The following is a 6366-nucleotide window of genomic DNA, read 5'->3' as shown; positions in this document are numbered from 1 at the left end:
TTCAAGAATCATCACACTGAAATAGGAGAATCAATAACACTGTCTGAGTTCTAAGTTCCTATAGATGCCAATCACTCTGAGCTTCAATGGATAAAGTGAGATGCCAAAACTGTTCAGAAGCAAAAAGCTACCAGTCCCACTCATCAAATTAGAATCTGAGCTTCACTCAAAAACTCTGAGATATTATTGCTTCTCAACCTATTAGTCTTCTACTTTATTTGTCTAGTTGCTTGAGGACAAGCAACAGTTTAAGTTTGGTGTTGTGATGAGCGGATATTTTATACGCTTTTTGGGGTTAATTTCATATAGTTTTGAGTATGTTCTAGTTAGTTTTTAGTCTATTTTCATTAGTTTTTAGGAAAAATTCATATTTCTGGACTTTACTATGAGTTGTGTGTTTTTCTGTAATTTCAGGTATTTTTCTGGCTGAAATTGAAGGAGCTGAGCGAAAATCTGATTCAGGCTGAAAAAGGACTGCTGATGTTGTTGGATTCTGACCTCCCTACACTCAAAGTGGATATTCTGGAGCTACAGAACTCGAAATGGCATGCTTCCAATTGCGTTGGAAAGTAGACATCCAGGGCTTTCCATCAATATATAAGAGTCCATACTTTGCACGAGGATAGATGACGTAAACTGGCGTTCAACGCCAGTTCTCTGCCCAATTCTGGCGTCCAGCGCCAGAAAAGGATCAAAAGCTGGAGTTGAACGCCCAAACTGGCACATAAACTGGCGTTCAACTCCACAAATGGCCTCTGCACGTGAGTTGCTTAAATCTCAGCCCCAGCACACACCAAGTGGGCCCCAGAAGTGGATCTCTGCATCATCTATCATAGTTTACTCATTTTTTGTAAACCTAGGCTACTAGTTTAGTATTTAAACAACTTTTAGAGACTTATTTTGTATCTCATGACATTTTAGATCTGAACTTTGTACTCTTTGATGGCATGAGTCTCTAAATTCCATTGTTGGGGGTGAGGAGCTCTGCTGTGTCTCGATGAATTAATGCAAGTATTTCTGTTTTCTATTCAAACACGCTTGTTCCTATCTAAGATGTTCATTCGCGCTTAACTGTGATGAAGGTGATGATCTGTGACACTCATCACCATTCTCAACCCATGAACGTGTGCCTGACAACCACCTCCGTTCTATATTAGATTGAATGAGTATCTCTTAGATCTCTTAATCAGAATCTTCGTGGTATAAGCTAGAATAGATGGCGGTATTCATGAGAATCCGGAAAGTCTAAACCTTGTCTGTGGTATTCCGAGTAGGATTCAAGGATTGAATGACTGTGACGAGCTTCAAACTCCTGAAGGCTGGGCGTTAGTGACAAACGCAAAGGAATCAAGGGATTCTATTGCAACCAGATCGAGAACCAACCGGTGATTAGCCGTGCTGTGACAGAGCGCGTGAGCGTAGTTTTCACTGGAAGGATGGAAGGTAGCCATTGACAACGGTGATCCACCAACACACAGCTTGCCATAGGAGGACGTGCGTGCGTGAACAAGAAGACAGAGGAAAGCAGAGATTCAGAAGACAAGGCATCTCCAAAACTCCAACATATTCTCCATTACTGCATAACAAGTAACCTTTAATCCATGCTCTCTTGTTTATTTGCAATTCAACTGATAAACATAATTGACTTCCTGACTAAGATTTACAAGATAACCATAGATTGCTTCAAACCAACAATCTCCGTGGGATTCGACCCTTACTCACGTGAGGTATTACTTGGACGACCCAGTGCACTTGCTGGTCAGTGGTACGAGTTGTGAAAAGTGTGATTCACAATTTGTGCACCAGGCACATTGGAACATTAGTGAAAATGTTAAGTGTCACTAACGTTCTCAATGGTTGGAAAAGCCACGTTAGAAGCCACGTTAACCTAGTTAACGTGGGCTCTAACGTGAGGCAAGGGGGTACATTGGAACGTTAGTGAAAATGTTAAGTGTCACTAACGTTCTCGAACTTATACTTTCACTAAATGTTAACACTCCTAACGCCCTGAGCTAAAGTCTCTGCCCACTTAGCACTTTCTCTCTACAAGTAAAGCCAAGCCCAAATGAAGAAAAGAACTGCTTCAAACTCAAGATCCAAAGGCCCAAGACTTGAAGAACAAACTAGAAGCTGAGAAGAGTAGTATATATAGGAGTAGCTTTGAATTGTTAAGGAGTTCTGGAAAAGCTGGAAAAAGAGAACTACTCTCTGTATTTTATCTTCTCTGCATTTTCTAGTTTTATGATGTATTCTCCATCTTTGTTTTCATTTTCAAGAGCTATGAACAACTAAACCCCTTTCATTGGGTTAGGGAGCTCTGTTGTAATTTGATGGATCAATACTAATTTTCATTATTCTTCTTCTATCTTTTCTCTTGATTTTACTTGAAAGCTTTCGATCTTCATCCCATTGAGTAGTTATCTTGGAAGAGAAGCTATTTAAACTTGGATCTCTTTTGAACTTTGAAAGAGGAATGAAGAGATCAAGCTAGAAATGCTTTCTCATGCTGGACCAAATTGGGTTTGGATGGGTATGTGACTATAACCCTCTCAATACTTGATTTGGGAAATGCATGTGGTATAATCAGTGACCATACTTTATCTCTTCTCATGAGCAATTGACCAAGGAATTGGCTATTGATCAAGATTTGAGAGATTGAATTGTAAGAAATTGTAATTCAATCACTTAAGATTGCCAAGGAGATCAATGAGTGCATTGATTGAGGAAGAGATGAAAATGAACTTGATCCGGAGAATTGCAACATCTCCTAAGCCCAATGAACTCCCCATCTCTGATCTTACCCATTCTCTTTAATTTCTGCCATTTACTTTTATGAGCAAATCCCCCATTCCCATTTACAATTCTGCAATTTATTTTCAGTCATTTACTTCCAGTCCTTTAATTCTAGCATTTACTTTTCTGTTATTTACATTCCCGCCATTTTATTTTCTGCAACTCTCAACCCAAATTCTGGATTCGCTCAACTAGAACATTCTTCTAATTAAAGTTGCTTGATCAATCAATCCCTGTGGGATTCGACCTCACTCTATTGTGAGTTTTTACTTGACGACAAATTCGGTACACTTGCCGAAAGGGAGATTTGTTGAGAGACAAGTTTTCCCCGTATCAAGTTTATGGCGCCGTTGCCGGGGATTGATTGTGCATCAACAATGATTAAATTGGAAGATCACTAGATTGAGCATTTTTATTTTGTGAATTTCATTTTCTGTTTGAGTGATTTACTTTTTGTTTTATTTTAACTTCTTCCCTTCCCCCTCTACTCTTTTGTTTTTACTTTGTTATTTTCAATTCTGTGTGCTAACCCACTAACTGTTTGATATATTGCATCACCCACAACTAACAGTAATTCTGACACAAATACTTTCTACACCTATCTTTTCTTGCTTGCACTTGATGGTTGTATGACAGGGAGAAGAAGCGGGGCTTCAACTTCCTTCGATTCTGAACCTGAGAGGACCTTCCTTAGATTAAGGAGGGAGGCAAGAGGAAAGAAAGTGGTTGGTGCTGAGGAAGAAGAGGAATTCTTTGAAACAAACATGGAAGACAACATGGAAAACCATCATGAAGAAGAGGATCACAACCATGGGGGAGGAGGTAGAGCAAATCATGCTGGGGAGGATAGAAGAGTTTTGGGCTCTTACATCAATCCAAACCCAGGCAATTGTGGAAGTAGTATCCAAAAGCCAACAATCCATGCCAACAATTTTGAACTTAAACCACAGCTCATCACCCTTGTTCAGAACAACTGTTCGTTTGGAGGAGGTGTTCAAGAAGACCCCAATCAACATTTGACCACCTTCCTGAGAATATGTGACACAGTGAAGTCTAATGGTGTTCATCCTGATACCTATAGACTGCTCTTGTTTCCATTCTCACTTAGGGATAAAGCAGCCAAGTGGCTGGAATCCTTCCCAAGGGAAAGCTTGACAACTTGGGAAGACGTGGTGAACAAATTTTTAGCAAGATTTTACCCTCCTCAACGAATCAATAGGCTGAGAGCTGAGGTCCAAACTTTCAGGCAACAAGATGGTGAGACTCTATATGAAGCATGGGAGAGGTTCAAGGACTTAACAAGGAGGTGTCCACCTAACATGTTCAACGAATGGGTGCAGCTGCACATTTTCTATGAAGGACTCTCTTATGAGTCAAAGAAGGCCGTAGACCATTCATCCGGAGGATCTTTGAACAAGAAGAAGACTATTAAGGAAGCCATAGATGTTATTGAAACAGTAGCAGAGAACGACTTCTTCTATGCTTCCGAAAGAGGGAACACAAGAGGAGTAATGGAGCTAAACAATGTAGATGCTCTGTTGGCCCAAAACAAGCTCATTACCCAGCAGCTGGCTGACCTCACCAAGAAGATGGAGATGAACCAAGTAGCAGCAATCTCCACTTCATCAACAACCCAAGAAGGAGTGAATGAAGAAGCAGAGGGGAGTTAGGAGCAAGCCAACTACATTGGGAATTCATCAAGGAAAAACTATGATCCATACTCCAAAACCTACAACCCTAGATGGAGAAACCACCCAAACTTTGGGTGGGGAAGTGAGCAAGATCAAAACCAAGACCAGAGACGTTACAACTCCAACGACAACACTTCTCCACACACTTATCAAAACCCGAACAGCATATCTGCTCTGAATCACCCATCAATTGATGACAAGCTCTCTAAGATCGAAACCTTAATTGAAGGAGTATGCAAAGATATTCGAAACAGTAAAGCATTCAGAGAGAAAGTGTAGTCAAACATGCAGAATCAAAATGCTGCCATCAAGAAACTAGAGACACAAATCAGCTATCTGTTTAAGCAGCTTCCTAACCACAACTTTTGCTATGATGACCATTCAAGCAAAAGGGAGGAGTGGCAAGCTATCACACTTAGGAGTGGGAAGGAACTGAAGGAACGTCCCCAAAAACCACAAGAAGAAGGCTCAAATGAAAAGGGAGAAGAGCAAGATGGAGTTCAACCTCCCACGCCAAGTCTGCAGAAAGAAAAAGGGATACCACAACTGAACATCTCAAGAGCTCCATATCCCCATCTATTGAAGAAAAGGGAAGATGACAACCAGTTCTTGAGATTTTTGGAAATCTTCAAGAAGCTACAAATCAACATACCCTTTGCTGAAGCCATAGAATAAATGCCACTCTATGCCAAGTTTTTGAAGGAGCTAATGACTAAGAAGAGAAGCTGGAAGAACAATGAGACTGTGATACTAACCGAAGAGTGTAGTGCTATCATTAAACATAAACTACCACAGAAACTGAAGGATCCTGGGAGTTTTCAGATCCCTTGTATTATAGGAGAAATCACAGTGGAGAAGGCTCTTTGTGACTTAGGGGCCAGCATCAATTTGATGTCAGTAGCTATGATGAGAAAGATGAAAATTGAGGAGGCTAAACCAACAAAAATGGCCCTACAACTGGCAGACCGATCGTTCAAATTCCCTCATGGGATAGTAGAGGATTTGCTGGTAAAAGTGGGAGATTTCATATTTCCAGCAGATTTTATGGTGCTGGACATGCAGGAGGACGCCAAGACCTCCATCATCTTGGGAAGGTCATTCTTGGCCACTGCTGGAGCTGTCATTGATGTTCAGAAGGGTGACCTCACCCTGAGATTACACAATGAAAAGATGACATTCAATGTGTTCAAGGCCATGAGTTACCCACCCGAACAATTGGGGGAATGCATGAGGTTAGATGCACGTGAGGATGAAGTGCAGGAGAATTTTGAAGAAGAAAAACCTGAAGAGGACGAGAGATTGGTGGAGGAAGAATCTGAATCAAGTGAAGAGGTGGCCACAGCAGAAATACCTATACCAGATGCACCAAAGGAAGGGAACGAAAAGTCAGAAGCACCCAAACTTGAACTCAAAGCATTGCCACCCACTCTCAAATATGCATATCTAGGAGAAAATGAAAACTACCCAGTGATCATAAATTCATCCCTCAGTCAAGCTCAAGAGGACGAGCTACTCAAGGTGCTGCGGGAGCATAAGGATGCCATTGGATGGACCCTTGCTGACTTGAAGGGAATCAGTTCAGCCATATGCATGCATAAAATACTGTTGGAAGATGATGCCAAGCCATCCATTCAATCCTAAAGAAGGCTGAACCCAATCATGAAGGAAGTGGTACAGAAAGAGGTTATGAAGCTTTGGCAAGGAGGGGTCATATACCCAATTTCGGACAGCCCTTGGGTTAGTCCCATACATGTTGTGCCTAAGAAGGGAGGAATCACTGTGGTTACCAATGAAAAGAACAAGCTCATACCTACAAGGACTGTCACAGGATGGCGGATGTGCATAGACTACAGAAAACTCAATGAGGCTACACGAAAGGACC

General features: G+C 41.3%; 1 non-coding gene across 1 annotated transcript; it reads right to left on the bottom strand.

Moving 5' to 3' along the window:
- Window positions 1–4010: 4010 nt before the first annotated feature.
- LOC148545586 (small nucleolar RNA R71) lies at window positions 4011–4114 on the bottom strand. The gene has a single exon (XR_015902010.1). It is a non-coding gene; the product is annotated as a small nucleolar RNA R71 (small nucleolar RNA).
- Between the last annotated feature and the right edge of the window lie 2252 nt (window positions 4115–6366).

Source organism: Arachis ipaensis, chromosome B9 (genome assembly GCF_059453495.1).
Source record: "Arachis ipaensis isolate K30076 ecotype BB chromosome B9, ASM5945349v1, whole genome shotgun sequence".
NCBI classification, from domain to species: domain Eukaryota; kingdom Viridiplantae; phylum Streptophyta; class Magnoliopsida; order Fabales; family Fabaceae; genus Arachis; species Arachis ipaensis.
Note: the sequence above shows the minus strand (reverse complement) of the source record. Positions and strands in the feature narration are given on the sequence as shown.